The sequence below is a fragment of the Macaca thibetana genome, chromosome 2, assembly GCF_024542745.1.
Source record: "Macaca thibetana thibetana isolate TM-01 chromosome 2, ASM2454274v1, whole genome shotgun sequence".
In the NCBI taxonomy this organism is placed as follows: domain Eukaryota; kingdom Metazoa; phylum Chordata; class Mammalia; order Primates; family Cercopithecidae; genus Macaca; species Macaca thibetana.
In genome coordinates, this window is record NC_065579.1 from 123,816,478 (window position 1) to 123,838,513 (window position 22,036).

At 40.9% G+C, this 22,036-nt stretch overlaps 1 protein-coding gene and 1 pseudogene across 1 annotated transcript in view; one reads left to right on the forward strand and one right to left on the reverse strand.

Annotated features, from left to right (window-relative positions):
* The window catches only part of FRMD4B (FERM domain containing 4B), a 360,926-nt gene that overhangs the window by 269,131 nt on the left and 69,759 nt on the right, over nt 1-22,036 (reverse strand). The gene's annotated exons all lie outside the window — the stretch shown is intronic.
* Nucleotides 12,665-13,151, forward strand: LOC126948877 (60S ribosomal protein L22-like; annotated as a pseudogene).

Genomic DNA, 22,036 nt, shown 5'->3' on the forward strand with positions numbered 1-22,036 from the left:
GAGCAGCACACCCCAAACTCCACTGGCACAGAAACTCCTGCTTTTTGGACCCCTCTAGACTTTACCCTATATGAACATCTTCATCTGGCTGTTTGTCTGCATCCTTTATAATATCTTTTCTAATGAACTGGTAAGTGAAGTGGTTCTCTGAGTTCTATGAGCTATTATAGCTAATTGTCAAACATGAGCAGGCGGTCATAGGAACCCCTAATTTGTAGTTAAGTTGGTCAAAAGTGCAGGGGGCCCAGGACTTGCACATGGCGTCTGAAATGGGGGTTGTCTTATGGGCCTGAGCCCTTAACCTGTGAGGCTAAAACCACCTTTGCAAAATTATGACAGTAAGAGAAATCTGACACAGCCAACTCCATCTTGCTTCCAGCAACACACACTTGCTGTCCTCACTCATTCCTGGGTGTAGGCCAAGCTAACTTTCAAAGGCATTTGGTTTATAGTTTAAGCTTAAAACAAGAATGACAATAGCCCTTCTGCAAACTAAACTGCCTTTGTAAAACTAATGAAAGCCCACAAGGTTCGAATTACTTACCTGAATTCTGCTAAGATGTAGGCACAGTTAAAACAATAACCAGCCATTGTTCTGGAGCTCACAAGATCTGTAACTTCCCCAATTACTCCTGTAGATACATCACTATTGTAGAACCCAAGATTGGTCTTTTGAGATGTTTTTCAGACTTTTGCATTTTGATGACTAACTTCACCCGTATCAGGGACTCGGCTGGACCTGTGGCCCCCACCCAGAGGTTGACAGCACACGAGGACCATTTTCCACACCCCTATGATTTCATCTCCCAACCAATCAGCATTCCCCATTCCCTAGCCCCCTGCCCACCAAAGTATCCTTGAAAAACCCTAGCCTCTTTGGGGAGACTGATTTGAGTAATAGCCCCAATCCTTCTGCTTGGCCAGCCTTGCATTAATTAAACTCTTTCTTTACTGCAAAAATGCTGTCTCAGTGAATTGAGTTTATCTGTATAGCAGGCAAGAAGAACCCGTTTGGGGGATTACAGTGTCTGATGCTAATTTCAGGTCGATTTTGTGAAATCAAAATTGAACTGAATTGAATTAAGGACACCCAGTTGGTGTATGAAGAGTTGGAGAACTGATTGCTTAGTGTGGAAAACCCACACATTTGGTATCAGAAGTGTTGTGATTATTGAAATAAAGTTGTTTTATTCTTTCAACCACATAGTTGTAAAAGTGCATTCCAGCTCTATCATTTTATGGGAGACTTCAATATCTCATGGATTTCTGTGTGATTAGGTTACGCCTGGGTCTCACCCCATACCTTCCAAATTTTCTAGGAGGAACTTATATCATGTTTGTAATGGAGAAGAAAATAACCAACACATTTTAAAAGATAACATTTCCCATTATTACTCAAGCAGGATTTTCACAAGCTAAGATGATTGCTTCTGTTTCAGTGCTAAGTTCACTACTCATCTCCATAAACATAAAGAAACAACAAAATCTCTACACACACTTATCCACCAGATTGTTTTAAACAATTTTCAAGCTTGTTTTAATAGGCAAAACTGGCTCTGCAATGCTAAACTAGACATAAATAGCCCAAGGATCCAATTTCAGCCAAAATCTCATACCACATGGAGAAATTAAGCAATTCTTAAATATTTAATAATACTCTGTAATTTTTTAGACTCCTGGGCTCCAAAATTTCTGACAAAGTAATTCCTAAGCCACAATTAACAAAAATAGGCAACCTTCCAAAAAGTTTCGCAAAGCCAAAGTAAACTCCTCCGAGCACTCCCGCTGCAGTGAGAGTGATGCATATGAGTGACATAGCCGCCAGAAATGACAGCAGCCAGAAAGGGTTTGGAGCTTGCCCTGAACTGGTGTCTGCTGAAAAGGCTCATAAAAAGAAGGTTGTGATTAGAAGATCATGACATTTCCAGCACCCACTTATTAGCATGTCTGGAGAATCACAGAACTCTTTACAACGAGTTCACGTCACAGGATATTTACAAATACTGCTATTCCAGTCTTCAGAGCAATTCGGTCTCTGCTCTAATAGCAGACGAAGGATGCAGACGCCCTAGCCAATCACTGCAGGTTGCCTCCTAAGAAAGATTCCTGCCACCCCTTGGTTGCTCAGGACATAAACCTATATATTCTTCTTCCCCATCATCCCACTTCTCATTCATCAAACCCCCTGCTTAAAACTCCTCAGTGACTTCTGATTTTACATAGACTGAAACTTAAACTCCAGCTCCTATGTGGATACCTATCTACCTCTGAAATCTCATTTCATGCCAGTCTTCCCTTTACTCTCAATACACCCCACAATGGCCTCCTTTTCCCACCTTATGGGTCAAGCCCATTCTCACTGCAGGGACTTGGCACTTGCTGTGTCACTGCTTGGATCATTATTTCTCTAGATCTTCACACAGCTGGCTCCACCTCGTAATTCCAATTCAACTCACATGGGCTTCCCAGATCACTATATCCTAAATAGTATTAAGCTACATTTGTGTTATTCTCTACTCCTGTTTGTTTTCTGTCTGGTCCTGAAATTACAGTTTATTTGCTTGATGGTTTTCTCATCCCACTAGAATTTCACCTCCAAGGGGAGGGAGATATTGCTTTGTCCTGTTCACTGCTACATCCTCATAGCCTGGGACAATGCACATAGTAGATACTCAGTGACTATTTGTCAAATAAATGCATGTGTTTTATTTATTTATTTATTTAATTTATTTTTTTCTGAAATGGAGTCTTGCTTTGCCACCCAGGCTGGAGTGCAATGCGTGATCTCGGCTCACTACAACCTCAGCCTCCCAGGATCAAGCAATTCTCCTGCCTCAGCCTCCTGAGTAGCTGGGATTACAGGCATGTACCACCACGCCTGGCTCATTTTTGTATTTTTAGTGGAGACGAGGTTTCACCATGTTGGTTAAGCTGGTCTCGGACCCCTGACTTCATGATCTGCCCGCTTCGGCCTTGTAAAGTGCTGGGATTTGCAGGCGTGAGCCACCGTGCCTGGCCTACAAATTTTTTTTTTCCTTGAGATGGAGTCTCAATCTGTCGCCCTGGCTGGAGTGCAGTGGTGTGACCTCAGCTTACTCTGCCTCCCTGGTTCAACTGATTCTCCTGCCTCAGCCTCCCTAGTAGCTAGGAATAAAGGCACACACCACCACACCTGGCTAATTTTTGCATTTTTAGTAGAGATGAGGTTTTGTCACGTTGTCCAGGCCAGTCTTGAACTCACCTCAGGTGATCAGCCCGCCTTGGCCTCCCAAAGTGCTGAGATTATAGGCGTGAGTCACCCGCACCCGGCCATGTGTTATTTTAGATTAAATTAGAACCCAACTTTTCAATGTTCTCCCTCTACTCAGCGTTAAAACTCAGTTTGTTGCTTGGAAGACAAGTTAATTTGCAGAAGAGACATATCTCACTCTCTATGAATATCCTCATTGTCACCCCACAACTAGTTTAGAATCTCTGACATAGTACATGTTCCTCTGAAAACGTAAGACCCTTTGGAGACATCAGTCAAATGAAATGTAAGCCTCATTGACAAGCTAAGATGACTGTTACAGTGCTTCTTGAGGGAATGATTGTGTAGGTAGTGACTGCTGGAAGTGAAGGGCTCAGAGTCTGAGTGGGTTGATCCACATGTCACACAGATTGAAGCAGGTAGAATTTTTTTTTAATGCTAGGGAAATTTTGCTGAGGTACTCTGTGTTCTAGCCAGGCATTCAATATAGGGGTGGTTCATTTGTGGCTCAAATGAGAGGATCAACTAACTGAAGTTTTAAATGGGTGTCAGATGAAGGGAATTCCCCCCTGACTTGCACAGTGAGCTACAGAGTGGTAGTGACGGCCAATTTTCTACACAGTATCATAATTTATAAATCTCTTTTATATACGCATCATCTCTTTTGCTTCTTAGGGAAAATCTGTGAGGTTGGCCAAATGTAGTTATTGTACCTATTTCATATATGTGAAGATGAGACTCAAGATTCCATAATGAGTAAATAACCAGAAACTTGATTTGCAATCAAGATCTTATAAGATCATCTTCTAGAGATCCTAATGTACCAATAAGAAAGATATTGAAGAAGGCATTTAAAAAATCAACTTTATTCAGGTATAACATATATACACAATAAAATATTCCCATTTTAAGTGTGGAGTTAAACAGATTTTAACAAATATATACACTCCTTACCCACCACCACAATCAAGATATGGAATCCTTCTCTTTTTTTGAACAAATTTAGGAGATACATTGTAAATTTTGTTACAGGTATATAATGTGTAGTGATCAAGTCAGGGTATTTAGAAGATAACAAAACATTTTTCTCTCTTAAGAAGTTCCTTTATATCCCTTTGTGCTCATTTCTCTCTCTTACTTCCTGTCCTTCCCTTAGGAAACCACTGATCTGCTCTCTGACATTACGTATTACTTTTTCTAGAATTTCATAAGAATAGAATCATATACTCTGAATTTTTTTGTGTCTCTGGCTCCTTTTGGTTTGTTTGTATGATGTTTTTGAGATTCATCCATGTTATGGCACATATTAGTAGTTTGTTCTTTTTTATTGTTTCATTTTATAGTATTCTATTGTATGGCTATGTCACAATTTGTTTATCCATTCACCTTCTGATGGACATTTGGATTCTTTCCTGTTTGGGTTATCATAAATGCCACTCTCATGGACATTCCAATACAATTTTTTTTTTTTCCTTTTATTGAGACAGAGTCTCACTCTATTGCCCAGGCTGCGATCTCAGATCACTGCAACCTCCACTTCCTCGGTTCAAGGGATTCTCGTGGCTCAGCCTCCCAAGTAGCTGGGATTACAGGCGTGTGCCACCACACCCAGCTAATTTTTGTATTTTTAGTAGAGACAAGGTATCACCATGTTAGGCAGGCTGGTCTCGAACTCCTGACCTCAGGTGATCCACCTGCCTCGGCCTCCCAAAGTGCTGGGATTACAGGCGTGAGCCACCACGCCTGGCCCCAATACAAATCTTTTGTGGGCATATATTTTCATTGCTTTTCAGTAAATACTTTGGAGTGGAATTGTGATATTCTATGATCCAGGAATTTTTAATTTTATAAAAAACGGAGATCTATGGTCTAAAATGGTTTTACCATTTTATATTTACACCAGCAGTGTATGGGAATTCCAGTTGCTCCATATCCTCGCTGATACTTGGCATTGTTAGTCTTTACATTTTAGCCATTTTAATAGCTATGAAGTAGTGGGCATCTCACTGTAATTTGAGTTTGCATTTCCTAGATGACTAATAATGTTGAGCATCATTTTTGGGGGCTTATTGCTCATTTGTATAACTTCTGCAAAGGGCAATTTGAGAGACAAGAGATACAAATAATTTTGTGTCTCATGCAAGAATTTGTTTTATTGTAGAAACAATTTTGAAAAATGCAACCTGGAAAAAATTATAAAATATTCAGACTATAAAGAATAAAGAAAACTTTAACATGGTCAAAATGCCCACATTTTTAATTTTTTCTTTAGTATACACTCCTTGAATTTTTTTAGTAAACATTCATGCAATGCTCTAACAAACTGGGGAGGCTGAGTTTTCAGGTAGAAGCGAGCAAAGAAGGAAAAGGCTTTGCTCTCTTTATTTCCATTCCCTAGACTTCATTTTACAGACGATGGGCTCAATTATTCACAGCATCTTTTTATATCTAGCCTCGTAAAACTGTAAGGTGAATCATTACAAAATTAATATTCAACAGGCTTTATATAACTCTGTTTAATTCAATGCATAACTCAGATTTTTATCACCCCAAGGCCTCTCAAGATCTATAAATGCAACCAACTTAATAAGATACCATGTGTTTTAACTCTAACATTACCTCAAAGACCTCCATACCACACAACCACTAAATTTAGACTAGATAACCAAATAGACATCTATGACAGAAATGAACTGTATTTAAAAAGTCAAGTCCTGCATGAAGACTTGCATGATGACAATGAAGATTGTGTTCTAATACATTCGTTTTGAGAACCTTACAGTTTTGATTTTAAAAGGAGCTTTATTTTGCTTCCAGAGCACTAAGCTACAAGTGTTTTATGCCACATAACCCAAAAGAGTTGACTCTTAAATAATCATCACTTGCCAGGAGGTGAAAAAGCGGATGAATGCATCTAGATATTACCTCCTGGCTCCCATTCAAATAAATGTGTATAACTTCCATCCTAAAAGGAATCTTATAGATCATCCAGCCCTATGATCACATTTTCTGGACAAGGAAACCAAGGCCCAGACAAGTGAAATGATCAGCCTGAGGTCAGACAACCAGCTAAGACTGAATGTGAAATCCAGGTCTTCTGAATCAGATTCTAAATTCTTAGTCTTGTGATTTTTCTTCCTAAGGCTTTTGTTTTGTTTTGTTTTCAATAGTTATACAGGTTCAATGCAGAAATTTTGGAAAACCCAGAAAAGCACAAAGAAAAACTGTTAGACCAATTTTTAACAATTTAAAATTGTTAATCCCAATACTTGAAGATAATCACTCAAACTTTTAGTAGGGCACTATGATATAGAAACTAAGAGGGCTGCTTCTGGAGTACACACATTTGGCTCCTTATCCTGACTCCCATGCTTGGCAAGCTTGTGGGCGTGGGAGTTACTTTACCTTCTTCAGCCTCAGTTTCCCTGCCAGTAAAATGGGGAGAACAAGGTCACTGATTTCTCAAGGTTGTGAGAATGAAGTGAGATGAAATTTGTAAAGCATCTCATACAATGCCTGCAGACAATAATCATTAGCCATCATGATTATCTACTTTCAGACATTTATTTATGTTTACGTTTTCATGCTTTAAAAAAGTAAACCAGCTCAGGCCAAATGTAGTGGCTCATGCCTGTAATCCCAGCACTCTGGGAGGCCCAGGCAGGAGGATCACTTGAGCCCAGCAGTTAGAGACCAGCCTGAAAAGAATTAGCCAGGCACGATGGCATAGGCCTGTAGTTCCAGTTACTTGGGAGACTGAGGTGGGAGGATCGCTTGAGCCCAAGTTCATTCCAGCCTGGGTGACAGGGTGAGACACTGTCTCAGAAAAACAAAATAGGCTGGGGGTGGTGGCACACACCACTAATCCCAGCACTTTGGGAGGCCAAGGCAGGCAGATCACCTGAGGTCAGGAGTTCAAGACCAGCCTGTCCAACATGGGGAAACCCCATCTCTACTGAAAATACAAAAAGTTAGCTGGGCGTGGTTGTACACGCCTATAATCCCAGTTGCTCGGGAGGCTATGGCAGAAGAATCGCTTGAACCCAGGAGGCGGAGGTTGCAGTGAGCCAAGATTGTGCCATTGCACTCCAGCTTGGGTGACAAGAGTGAAAGTCTCCCTTCAAAAAAAAAAAAAAAACAAACAAAAAACAATGCAACAACAACAACAAAAAAAGTAAGCCAGTTCTGTGGCCTTTTTCCATCTGATGGTACATTTGCCATGAAAAGTCATTTTCTGATGACCTTCCCACTAAATCAAACTTTCCAGAGAAGTCCAAATTTAAACAGTGATCTGAAGAGCTGCACACTGGGGCTCTGACTAATAAGAAGAAATTCCCACAATCCAGCTAATCCCTCAGAGTTTTAGGTTATGTACAAGGCTGCAGCCATATCCTAATGATGACTTCTAGCAGAGCTTCAGAAAGAATGTGGCTCCCTCCCTCCCCTCGGAGCCTCTGCCTTTTCAGTGCTTCCAGGAACCAGCAGGGCCCCAAGGACCTTTCCACATCAGGGGAATCTCAAAGCATGATGTGTGATGTCTTCATAGCCAGGGTGGTGATTTCCAAGTAAAGTAGGGATGGTTTTTGAGAATTAAAAAATGTCCTGCTGTGATCTCTTTTCTTTCTATCCTACACCAAAACAAACAAACAATAAACCACTACCTACATTTGTGAGACTCCAGAAAGAACTGTTGGCCTGGCAATGATCAGTGACTGATGGGTGATAGCTGTAGGAAGTGCTGTGATAAGGTTTATGAAGCTGTAGCCTGGATCAATGGAAGAGTATATTGTGATTGATTAGGCATGTCTGCATTGGAAGGTGGCAACAGCAGGGTGGTACACAAGCCATGGTGCTGTCCTCCCTGGTCTATTTTAATGTATTCTCTTTATAGGTATGAAAAATAAGGTTTACAGCAATGAGGTATCATGGCTTATCCATCCATGAGTACAGAGTATGGCAAAACTGAAACTAGCAACCATTCCTTATGGTTTGTAGCTCAGCAATCCTCTCTCCATGCCAGGCTGCCTTTCTTCTCTGGTGGGTGAGATGGTTTCCTTCTTATAACCACTAGGTGGTCCTGGCATGTTACAACTTATTCAGAGATCACTTCCATAATGAAAAAATTATGCCAAGATAATTTAAAAAACCCACCAGTCCCAGTTTTGTGTTAAGGCTCTGGCAACAGCCAGCACACAGCTGTTGCGAGGAGGCATATTCTCTTTTGACAAAAGACAGGTGGCTGGTTGTGTCATGTTGGTCTGAGATAACATAATGTGCAGAAAGAGAGACAAGCAGGGAAGGAGAGATTTCTTTCCCAGACTCTCACATAAATGGATTTCTTCTTTGCCTAATGGAGCTCTAAATAAATAAAATACAAAACAAATGTTTACAATATTGTTGAGACCCTGAGTTGCTGAGAGATAGCTGTAGAGTTTTATTCTAATTTGTATCCTCTCCAGGAAAATGGAATTCAACACAAACTTTATAATGGTAGGAGGAAGAAGGTATCATCATTTATTCCTTCATATGTTCACCCGATATTTACTAAGTGCCAGGCAGTGCAAAGTACTAGGGATACAACAGTGATCGGAAGATGAATAGTTTCTGTCCTCACATGAAGTCTACTGGGAAAGATGAACTATTAACAAGCATTGTAATAAGTGTGTATACACAAAGAAGAAGATAGTATTGAGGGAGCAACTGGGTAGAGGTGAAGGATCAACAGGATTGGCATGCTTAAGTAGAAAGGGCATGTGATTTGGAGCTGGACGAAAGTGAAATTGTTTCTTGCCACTTACCAAGTGGGTGACCTTGAGCAAGTCATTTAGACTTTCTACCCCAATTTCCTTATCTATGAAACAAAGCTAATAATTTCTACCCTGTCAGAATTATGCTAGGTATTGAGTTAAAGTTCATTAAGTTCCCAGGGAAGTCTGTCACAGAGTATGAGTTCAACACATATTTGTCAAGTGAATGAAAGAATCATTATGAAATACACATTGGATCTCTAATAGAAAAAGGGACACTTGGGCAGAGACTGATGAAACAGAGAGAAACTAGACATTAGTCTTGTCTTATACCTATTTAGAGACTGAGAATATATAGCAAATAGCAAATTCATAAAGAAGCACATTTCATGTAGCTAGGTCAGGGAGTACTCTACAACAGAACTATTTAACAGAAACATAACACGGGTCACAAATGAGAGGCACATGTGTAATTTTCAGATTTCCGCAGCCACATTAATAAAAGTAAAAAAGAAAAATAGAATGTTTAGTAATATATTTAACCCAACATAGCCAAAACATTATTATTTTACATATAGCCAATGTAAGTTTATTGATACAATATTTTGCATTCTATTTTTTCTACTAAGACTTCAAAATCCAGTGTGTGCTTTATATTTACACTACATCTCAATTTGGCCTTGCCATGTTTCAGATGCTCAGTTGCCACGTGTGGCTAATGGCTTCCATACTGGACAACACAATTCCAGAAGTGTGGGGATGGGAGAGTTTATTGAAGACACAGACAGTCAGGTGGGCTTAGGGAAGAGGTGAAGAGATGGGCTTGAGTAGATGGGCATTAAAAGACCTGATTTGGTGTTTTTACAAGCTGTATCTATGTACAGTGTCTTGTGTTGCAGCACCTTATAGAAGCCTCCTTCATCTGGCTGGCTCTGTGTCAGGGACCTTCTGAATCTACTCCTGGTGCAGGGGTCATACTCTTGCATTTGGTCCTTACTCTCTGATGGCACCTTCAGACTCTCAGATTGTCCTTTGCTCTCTGGTACCCTCTGACTTGGCACCGTGCATAGCGCCTGGTACCTGGAAACCACATGTATGTAAAAGCAGACTCCTTGGCTGCATAATACAGTTCTAAATAAATAAAATACAAAGTGATTCCTGGAGCTAGCCAAACTCTGGCTCTCAAAGCCACTAGGACTATCAGAGTTGTCCTCTAGCCTAGGGAGACACACAGAGAGTGTCAAGTTTAAAAAATCCCAGGAATATTACCTGTAGAAGACCAGTCTCATCATGGATTCCCAGTGGGGGAGAGATGGGCACGTGACCTGGCTGGAGGCATGGCATTTGGCAGAGAGGAACTGGAAAAAGGAGGAGATGATGACCTGACCCTTTGAGAGCAGGTCCTGGCCAAGTGCATTCTCTAAGGTGAAACGCAGAAAGGCAATCCATGTGGCCAAGAAAGGTGCAGTGATATGTACCAGAAAGAAATTCAGATGACGGATAAAGGATGAGTGAGAAAAATGGATGTGAAAGGAGGGAGGCAGAAGCCTAGAAAACAAGAGTCCCCACAAGAACCTGGTATCTCCTCACCTAAGCAAGCATTGATGTGTCCCCCACACTAGGACCCAAGCGGGATCGCAGTGGTGGGCTGGACCCAGGTCTGCCTCCTCCTCAGGCCTATACCATCCCACAGCCCAGGGCAATCAAATAAGTAAGAGAAGTAGATTGGATGAGGAGGCAGAACACATTCTCCTGCTGTATACCCAGTGATAACAGTAGCAATGAAGAAGGAGGAATTTGAGTGGGCTTTAATCTCAGTTCAATAGTATCATCATAGGAACTCCTGTCCCGTGTGTAGAAGGAGATACTCCCTGACTCTACCCAACTAACAGCAAGTAGGAATGTGACCCCAAGTGTGGCTAGGTATTTTAATTTTTCCGAAGTTTTAACTATGGATTTTATGTGACACTTTCCAATTTTTTAATGTTTTTAACTATGTTAATAAATTTTTAAACATTGTGCTGGCTCCTACTATGTGAGCCAAAGAAAACAAACCACAGGGCTGGCAGCTTGAGACTTCTACTGTAGGTTCAGGATCCTATTCCACCATCACCTGGCCATTTGTAGCTTCTCACTTCCATTTTGTTCTGAGGCTTAAATCAGAACGACTTGACATCAGTTCCATTTTGCTTTGAGGCTTAATTCAGATTATGCACATCAAGGGCTTAGCTTAGTTTCTGGCACATAGTGAAGGCAGTTAATAACTGGTACCTAGTATCTGTAAAGAACTTCTGAGATTTATTTCCAACTATTATATAGGGATTGAATCACAGGATGCCCCCAGAGACAAAACATCTGAAACAGGGCTCCTCTCCCTCATATGATATGATTCCCTATCTCTTCATTTCCATTTCACAGCTAAGATTTATGACACTTTCATTTTACTTTGTCAATTCATGAAACTCAAAGTCGTTGCACAAAGGAAGTGAGAAAAACAAAAAACAAACAAACAAAACAACAACAAAAAAAACGCCAACCGAGGTAGAAGTGTAACTTGATATACGTTTTCTAGAAAGTAGTTTGATCATGCTCAGCAAAAGACTAAAAAGAACGCATATGCCTTTTGACTCAGCTATTCTATTTCAAGGAATTTAGCCTAAGGGAAAAATGATGGTTTTTCATAAAGGCTTAGTCCCAAAAATGTTTATGACAGTGTAGTCTATAATAGAAACAATTAAGGAAATTAAATGCCCGTAAAGAAGAGATTGGTTGCAAAAGTTATGCTACACTAGAAAGCTGATTTTTCTCCATCACAGCCCCCTCATTACTTTCAGAGCACTTACTATGTTAATCGTGTCTCCTGCAGTAAACTCCAGGAAAGCACGGTCCTTGTCTGTCCTGTTCACCATTGTATACACCATTGTTTATGAGCTGGCACACAACAGACACAAATGAATATTTAAATACATACAAGACAGTTTATGTAGTATGATTCCATTTTTGTGAGAAAAAGAAAAAAAAAAAAAAGCAAGCATGTGTCTGTACGTTATTAGTGCTTTCCCCCAGATGGGGTCAGCAAACTAGACCCTGGACTCACTAAATAAAGTTTTATTGGAACACAGCCACACTCTTTCTTTTACATGTTGTCTATGGCTGCTTTTGTACTAAAATGGCACAGTTGAGTAGCTGCAACACAGTTTGTGAGTTTGTGTTGCCCACAAAGCTAAAAATATTCACTATGTGGCCCTATAGAGAAAAAGTTTGCAGACTCCTGCTTTAAATGGTATAAGTTCCTTTTGTGCTGTCTAATTCACACAAACACACACACACGTGTGTGTGTATTTAACAATGAACATGTATTACTTTTGTAACCATGAAAAGTTAAAGTTGTTTTTGCAAAAGAAAGACAGGAATGAAGGAACAAAGAAAAAAGAAAAAAAGTAAGGAATTATTTGTTCATGTTTACCAGTATAGAAAAATGTCCACAGCAAGCAAAATTTTAAGTGTGGTATGAACAGGACGGTTATATTTTTGTAATGTCTGGATAAAGAACTGAAAGGAAAAAATGGTTAGCATGGCTGTATCTGGGTAAGGGAACTATAAATGGCTTTTATTTCCTTCTTTGTTCTTCGTTGTATTTTCTCAATTTTCCAGAATAAATATGCTTTATTTTTGTAATAAGAAAAAGAGAAAATAAGTTATATTGAAGATAGAGAAAATAAAATGTTAGTCTACATAAAAAGCAACAATGTTAACTCCACTGCCGCCATGGCACCTGTGAAAAAGCTTGTGGCCAAGGGGGGCAAAAAAAAGAAGCAGGTTCTGAAGTTTCCTCTTGATTGCACCCACCCTGTAGAAGATGGAATCATAGATGCTGCCAATTTTGAGCAGTTTTTGCAAGAAAGGATCAAAGTGAACGGAAAAGCTGGGAACCTTGGGGGAGGGGTGGCGACCATCGAAAGGAGCAAGAGCAAGATCACTATGACATCTGAGGTGCTTTCTCCAAAAGGTATTTGAAATATCTCACCAAAAAATATTTGAAGAATAATAATTTACGTGACTGGTTGTGCATAGTTGCTAACAGCAAAGACAGTTATGAATTACATTACTTCCAGATTAACCAGGACGAAGAAGAGGAGGAAGATGAGGATTAAATTTCATTTATCCAGAATATTTTGTATGAGTTCTTGAATGAAACTTGGGAACCAAAAAAAAAAAAAAAAGCAACAATGTTTCTACCAGGTTTTGAACATCTACTTGGGGTCCTGGGAGTGTGTCCCTTTGGGCACATTGCTTGTCATTACTGCCCTCCACTAAAATGGTAACATGGCCAAGGTTGAAGTGTTAAAATCTTGTGCCACTTTTTTTTCCCCTAAATTATTTATGTTGTCCTCCAAACAGAATGGATGTTTTTCTTTATATTAAAAAGTTTTAAAAAGTCCACTGAATTATTTCTGAAGCACAGTTTACCATTTCTATCTAGACTAGAAAGTATATTTAGAAAAGAAGTTTTCTGGCTTAGTAGCCGACCCTTGTCCCCACAATCACATTTCCCTAATTTCAGCCTTAGCTGACGTTGACAGTTCTAGCAATATGGACAGCTCCCACCGCATTATTCCACCATTTGTCTCTCTGCTTTTAGGAGGAGGTAACACCCGCCAGGGGCAGCCCTCAACAATGGGGAGCAGTGGATAAATGCTTCAGCCTCTGGGCTGCAGACTTGGCAGACAGGAGCCCCTGTTGCCCATAGAAGCCATCTTTCTTGGCTTTTCTCCATCTCTTGTTCACTCTCTCCACTTCCTTCTCCTGCTTCCTGGGAATCTCCTCTCCCAAAATAGCTTCCTGCACCCAAGATACTGTCTCAGGTTCTGCTTTGGAGGAACTCACACTAAAAGAGTTCGTAAGCAAATGGCAAATTAATAACAAAAATTACACCACAGAGCCCAGAAAGCTCTCATAGATGGAGTCAAATAGAGCTCATTAGCTTCTAGGATACATGTGCTCATTACATGACTATTGATTAGATTTTTACATTGGGCCATGTGGGCTGGGTATACTATGGTGAACTAGATAGACACAGTCTATGCTCACAGAGCATGAGGCATTAAACAATGATTATGCAAATTATACTAACAGAAAGGACAGGAAAGATGGGAAAATACAGGAAAAACTAGTCTAGTCTGAGATTTAACATGGGTTTCTGAGAACACAACATTTAAACTGAGCCTTAAAGTAGGGGTTAGCCAAAAAGTAGGGAAGAGCTACAATGTGTCCTCAGCATACGAAGACTGAACATGGAAGGCGGACATTTGATGGGCTAATTAATCATGTTACAGGATTTGAAGATTTCAAAAAATATATAGCCAGTCAAATTCTCCCCTTTCATCTGACATGGTTAAATATCCTGTGAGCAGAACAAGTATTTGGATATCTTCAGGGTATTAATTACTGAGAGGACCAAAGTTGGCCGTTAAGATTCAAACATGGTTTGGAAAAACACGCTTGTAATCAGAGCCAGTGTACTTGGTAGATTCTACTCTTATTACCTAGGGAGAATGTGGGTCTTCCATGAGGTGGCAAAAAAAAAAAAAAAACAGTCTAACCTTGAAGCTGATGGGCTGGTTTAAAAAAAAAGGAGTCTAATTTGCTCCAAAGACCCACTGCTTCCGATTCACAAAGATGTCAGTTAAAACTGGTTTGAAGAACACCTGCCTGCTGATTCATTCTGAAATGGGGAATCAACTCAGAAGAATCTGATCCTTACAAACCTCTAGGGCACACACACTTCCTGAGACTCTGAATGTGCTTAACTTCCTGCTAAACACACAGTGCTTTATGTGCTAACAAACGCAATAAATACACCATTGGTACTTCTATGTTTATGATCCACTGCCTTTTTTCTTGCAGCGATCTTGTAAGAATTTCACTTCATATTTTTATTATTCTCACTGCATACTAATACTTCAAACATTTCAGTAAATTATGGTTCTCTGGTTCCTACTTCAGAATCATTTAACTGATTTAATGAGCTCTGTCTAATTATTGCATTTCACCTTTCTTATTAAAGTGCAGCAGTGTTTTGGCTGAAATAGCTGGTAATAGCTCAAATACTCAGAAAGGAAAAAAAATGAGGATGGATAATGCAGGACTCACTACAGCGCATTTTATGCTAACATAATTTTTAAGAATATACAGATATATGTATACCTTAATCCACTCATACATTCATTACATATTTATAAAATGCCTGTATGTGCTATGCATTTGTGAAAGATACCAGAACAGCTTTAATGGTGCTTTCTTAGATTGGCATCCTTTTATCAGGGGCACAAAACACACTGATTAAAAACTCTGGAGTCAGACTGCATATATCGAAATCTTGGCTTCACCATTAGCCATGTGACCTTGGGCAAAACAATGAGCCAATCCGTGCCTCAGTTTTCCCATCTGCAAAACGATAGTTAAAGTATTATTAGCATCTACCTCCACAGGACTGTTGCGGGCATTAAATTAGTCAGTACATACATAACATGTCAAAAGACTACCAGGGGCATAACAGGCACTTGGCAATTGTTACCTCTTTTGTGTTCCCTATTGAATTGTGCTGGTCTATAACAAACTCACAGCAACTGTAGGTGTCTCTATCTACTTATCTATTTAATCAGTTATCCATTATTTATTTTTATTTATTGTTTACCTCCATCAAATTATAGGATACATGAACAGAGAGACTAAATGCCCAGTGCCCGGCATTGTGCTTGGTTATAGTAAGGCACTAGTAAATGTTTGTTGAATGAATGAACCAAGGAATAAATGATTCTCTGTCAGCATGCATGACCCCTCTCATTCCCCACAGCCTTTCGCTTCAGAGATTTCCATCACACATGTCTATCATATGGCATTTGTTGGAAATTCCACATGGTTTTATACCCAGATGGTGCCCGTGACAAAGGGAAGGCGTTCTGGCATGCGTGAAAGTTACGATGCCAGATGACAAGCCAATTCACTGTATTATTCATCATCAAATGTTGTTGGCCAGAGAACCGACTGCTGTCTGCTGAGCTCCACAATGGTCAAGTGAAGAGGCTGATTTTTAACGGAAGGTAGTAGCATCTTTAGAGAGACAGGGTGATGTGGTAGGAAGATGAGGTTTAAAAAGTGAGATGTTCCTCAGTCTTGTCTCGGCTTAGCAAGGTTGGGCAAGTCACTTCACTCTTTGGGGCTCTCGGATTACTGTATTTGTAAACGGAGGACACAAATTGTCATCAGTAATTCCCAAAACTGGTTGCACACCAGAATCTTCTGGAAAGCTTTTTAAAATACAGTTTCTTTTTGGCTAGCAGGAGGCAAATTTTTAACATAAAGGGCCAGATATTCCAGGTTTTGCAGGCCATATGATCTCTGTCACAACTACTCAGACTTGACTCTGCCATTATGTAACCAAAGCAACCACAGACAATATGGAAACAAATGGGTGTGTCTGGATTTGACCAGGTTGCCCACAGGACACAGCTTCCCGAGCCCTCCTCTAGGCCATCTGTGGCCTCCCAGCGTAAGGGCCAGTTCTCTGCAGATTTACAAAAGCTCCTCTAAGTGACGTCAGCAGCAGAGATGTTTGTGAACCACCAGATACATGATCCATAGGGCTCCTTCCAGCTCTAATTGGAGCTGAGATTCTACATTTCTTATTTTCACCATGAGAAACGGCTATTCTTGGTCAACACTATCTAAACAATAATTCTCATATTCTTTCAAATGCATCACATTTGGATATTAGCTTTCTACATCTGAAGTTTCTGGTCTCTCAAAATTCAATTTGCTACTCTACCAGGAAGAGTCTGAATAGTTCCTTCCATCGTGTTTAGATCTAAAGCACCTCTCTGTGTGTGTGATATCCCCGTCACTTCTTTGTAAGTGACATTTTCATTAAGTTGCAAACTAGAGGTTTAATATTATCTCTTTAAGGCAATAAAGCACACAGTACACACCTCCACTTTAAGAAACAACGACACATAAAAATGTGAAATTGGTGAGGCCTGGTGGCTCAGGCCTGTAATCCCAGCACTTTGGAAGGCCGAGGTGGGAGGATTGCAAGAAGCCGGGAGTTTGAGAACATCCTGGGAAACATAGTGAGACCCCCATCTCTAAAATCAATAAATCAATAAATAAAAGTAACCAGGCTGGGCAACACAGTGAGACCTCCATCTCTAAAATAATAAAAATTATCCAGGCACACACCTATAGTCCCACCCACTCGAGCAGCTGAGGTGAGAGAATCACTTGAGCCCAGGAGTTTGAGGCCATGGTGAGCTATGATTACACCACTGCACGCTGCCCTGGAGGACAAAGTGAGACTCTGTCTCAAAAGAAAAAAAAAAAAAGAAACAGATCATGGACTCTTAAAATAAACAGTGAAATTATGAAGCAGTTAAGGGGTGTTTATAGTATTTGGGCTACGCTAGGATTTCCTTTGTATAGAAAACCTCTTTTCTACTGAAATCATGAGTGTCAGGTGATAATACATCCTGTATTTTTCCAGGACGGCCCCAGTTTTTACCTGTTGTCTCTGAGCAATTAACAGAGTGCCACCTTTCCCTCTCAAAAGTGCCCCGTTTGGACGATACATAACATGGTATCATCCTTCCTGTAGGTGAAATAGCCAAAATGATTGCTCCATTTATTTTATACTTGGTAAGAGGCAGGCCTGCTCTGGGGGCCTTCTCTATGTTATCCCAATGAATCCTCATGATATTTTGCTGATGGGTGATGTCCTAAGGTTGGGTCTCTCTAAAAGCAGACCCTGAGGCAAGGAGTCAGGGACGAGGAATTTTTCTGGGAAATATTACCAAGAAGCATAGGTAGGGAAGTGAGGAATGGAGTCAGGGAAGGGAAGGATGCCAAAACATGGTGCCTTCGGGAACAGTAACCAGAGCCGCAAGTAACCAAAGCTCAGTATTGCCAGGAACTGTCTGAGACTGTGTGAGCATGCCTCAGAATGTTCCCATGGAGGGGCTGGGAGGCCGCAGTTTTATCCTGCAGTTTTACTCCTCATTGGTTGAGGGTCACTCCTGGAGATGTTCCGTCTCCTTCCCTGATGTCTGGCCTGTGTCATAGGGAGAAGCAGTTCACTCCTATGGCTAGAGAAAGCCCTCAGGTAAAAGACACAGACAGCCTTGTCAGTGTGCGTGAGAACTGTCTGAAGACAACTTCTGGGGTAGGCCCAGGGCCACTAACAGCACGGCTACAGGGAGAATGAGGCTTGGCAAGGTTAAGTCACTTGCCCAGAGCTACATAATTGGTGGGTGCTGGAGACAGGATCTTGACTCATGCATTCGGCTCTGCAGAGCTTACCCTTAGCCATGCATAGACCTCCCTGTGCCTACACCTGAGTCACTTGTGCATCACCCAGTATCTGTGCACTGGCCTTGTTTCTGTCCTGAGAGGCCCTGGCAATGGCTCGCTGTACAGCCAGGGAGCCCAAGGCCTCTGCCACAGCCACCGACTGAGGTACTTGTGGCAGGCGATTCCTCCTGGTCTCTCAGGGAAACGATCGATGAACTCTTCTTCCTCTCTCCCCGTGCACTGCTCAGAAGCATAATAATTTCATATGGCTTCTCCCAAGACACCCCTAGAAGACCATGTAGCCAGCTTGTCACAAAGCCAGCTTTCTCATCTATGATGCACTTCCTTGTATTCACCTCCTTGCCCTCCCTGCTTACTCACTATTCACACTCACACCTGCTTCCCTGTGATTGCACTCTGCAATAAAGTGCTAGTACCCAAGCTTTCATTTTGTAATGGAACATAATCTGCATGCAGTAAGTTTTGACAAATGCCTACACCTATGTGACCCACCCTTGCATCCAGATCTAGAGCAACCATCAGCCCAGGAAGTTTCCTTAGGCCCCTCACCAGTCAATCCGCTCTTCTCACATTCCTAGGCAACCACTGTTCTGATTTATTTCAGCATCAAGCTTCACCTGTCCTAGAATATCATATCAATGGAATCATGGAATCTAACACATACAGTTTTGCCTGGGGGATCTGTTTTTCGGGGAACCTGGGTGAGGTTCTAACTTGGTATATTTTGAGTTTTTCTCATAATTCTGGTCCATTGAAGTACATGTACCATACATCACTTCCATGGTAGACCAAAATAATTACAAATACTGGTATTTAAAGTTCATGATCAAAATATTTTCATGTAATGAGTGATATTCAAAGCAATGACCTGAGTGTATCATAGATCCTATTTTTTTATCTTCATAGTAAGTCTTTAGGATAGCTATTATCTTTGGCTTATAGACTAGGAAATTAAGGCTCCAGTTAGGCTGAGTAGTGACTTGAGATGACACAATGTAATAGAGGCAGGGTTGGGATTTGAGCCAGACTGCATCTGACTCCAAGTCTTATGCTCTTTCATAAAATACTCTACTTATATAAGTTATCCGAAGAGAAACTCCTCAACTATTAGTAACCATGACTCTAAGGAAGTCCATAAGCAAACTTTGGCTCATAATGCATAAAGCTAAAGGTATAAGGAAATTTGCAAAACTAGGACTCTCTCTGCACAAAGAAATGACTGCCTTATCTCCTAAGTACAGCTTTGAAAGGCTCTCTATTAGAGATCCACCCAGTAGAAAGATTACTGGGTATCAGAAGATTATTAATCACTTATTCCCACAGCAGGCAGGTTCCTGAAACACTACTCTGGAAGCAAGAGGGAGTAAACAGTGAATAGGTGAAGCCTCACCTTGATTCATTTGGAAAAGTACACTATACCCTTTACTTAACTCATGTACCCATTCAAACATATTTGTGGGGCAACTACCATGTGCATACTCTGCTGCTCCCAATTCTGAGGTTATAGCAGCAAACAAGGCTGACTTTCTGAATAAATGATCAACTGATCTGTGTTAAACTTTTGCTTATAGTAATTAAAAATACATGCTGGTCACTTTTTTTGCCCATCAATACCTATTCTGTCAGAAATGGGAAGGTTATGTTGGCCAGGAAGTTTTCTGGTAACAGGACAGAGGCATTTTTTGACCATTTAGAGAGCACCTCGAAAATATGCTAGCTTGGCAGGTGAGTGCAGTAGGATAACGTAATATTAGCGGTAATATTAGCAGTGCCCTTACCCATAGACTGTGTGCAGGTCAGAAAGTAAACTGTCACCTATATATGATTACTAAGGCAGATATGGCCTGGGAATGGTGTTTTTCTTTTTCCTTTTCTCTAAAACATGAAACTGGGACTACAGATTAAGTAAAGACCATGTGATACTCAGTATGCAATGGTTTGTAAATGTTTTAAATGTGGAGACCCCTTTCTTATAGAAGTGGTCCTTCTACGACAGGAAGGAAAAACTGACAGAATTAGAATATCACTACTTTGCGGCTCTTAACGAATTAATGGATCCATCACTGATTGCTAATATCCCAGAATGACCACCTGATGCAATGGGGCTCCTAATGCAATTCACCTCCTTGCCCTCCCCCAGGCAAAATTGTATGTGTTAGATTCCACGATTCCATTGATATGATATTCTAGGACAGGTGAAGCTTGATGCTGAAATAAATCAGAACAGTGGTTGCCTAGGAATGTGAGAAGAGCGGATTGACTGGTGAGGGGCCTAAGGAAACTTCCTGGGCTGATGGTTGCTCTAGATCTGGATGCAAGGGTGGGTCACATAGGTGTAGGCATTTGTCAAAACTTACTGCATGCAGATTATGTTCCATTACAAAATGAAAGCTTGGGTACTAGCACTTTATTGCAGAGTGCAATCCCAGGGAAGCAGGTGTGAGGGAACACACACCATCAATAAATTAGTCTTGAGAAAACAAAATTGAACCTGAATCTTAACAACTATTTCAATCCAACTACCAACAAGCATCAAACAGAACACTGAATTACAACATGGCAATGAAATTAACAAAATCCAGACTGTGAGAAACTCTGCAGGTCAAATAACCAATTTTCTTCAATGTCTAAACTGCAAGGGGAAATAACAGAGATGGAGGGAAAACTTACACATTAAAAGAGGCTTTATAGACATACCAACCAATCCCCAAAAGCTGATGTTATTTGGACCTTAATTCAAAAACAATCTTCAGCCGAGCACGGTGGCTTACACCTGTAATCCCAGCACTTTGGGAAGCCAAGGCAGGCGGATCATGAGGTCAGGAGATCAAGATCATCCTGGCCAACACGGTAAAACCCCATCTCTACTAAAAATGCAAAAAAATAGCCAGGCGCAGTGGTGGGCTCCCAGCTGAGGCAGGAGAATGGCATGAACCCAGGAGGTGGAGGCGGCAGTGAGCTGGGATTGCACCACTGCACTCCAGCCTGCGTGACAGAGTGAGACTCCATCTCAAAAAAAAAAAAAAAAAAAAAAAAAAACTTCAGAAAATACAAAATTCCATGAGACATTTAGGTTAACATTGACTGGATTATTCTTTTTTAAAATTATTATTATACTTTAAGTTCTAGGGTACATGTGCACAACATGCAGGTTTGTTTCATAAGTATACATGTGACATGTTGGCTTGCTGCACCCATAGACTCGTCATTTACATTAGGTATTTCTCCCAATGCTCTCTCTCCCCCAGCCCCCACCCCCCGACAGGCCTCAGTGTGTGATGTTCCCCACCCTGTGTCCATGTGTTCTTATTGTTCAATTCCCACCTATGAGTGAGAACATGTGGTGTTTGGTTTTCTGTCTTTCTGATAGTTTGCTGAGAATGATGGTTTCCAGCTTCATCTATGTCCCTGCAAAGGACATGAACTCATCCTTTTTCACGGCTGCATAGTCTTCCATGGTGTATATGTACCACATTTTCTTTTTTTTTTTTTGAGACGGAGTCTCGCTCTGTCCCCCAGGCTAGAGTGCAGTGGCGCGATCTCGGCTCACTGCAAGCTCTGCCTCTTGGGTTCACGCCATTCTCCTGCCTCAGCCTCCCGAGTAGCTGGGACTACAGGTGCCCGCCACCGCGCCCGGCTAATTTTTTGTATTTTTAGTAGAGATGGGGTTTCACCG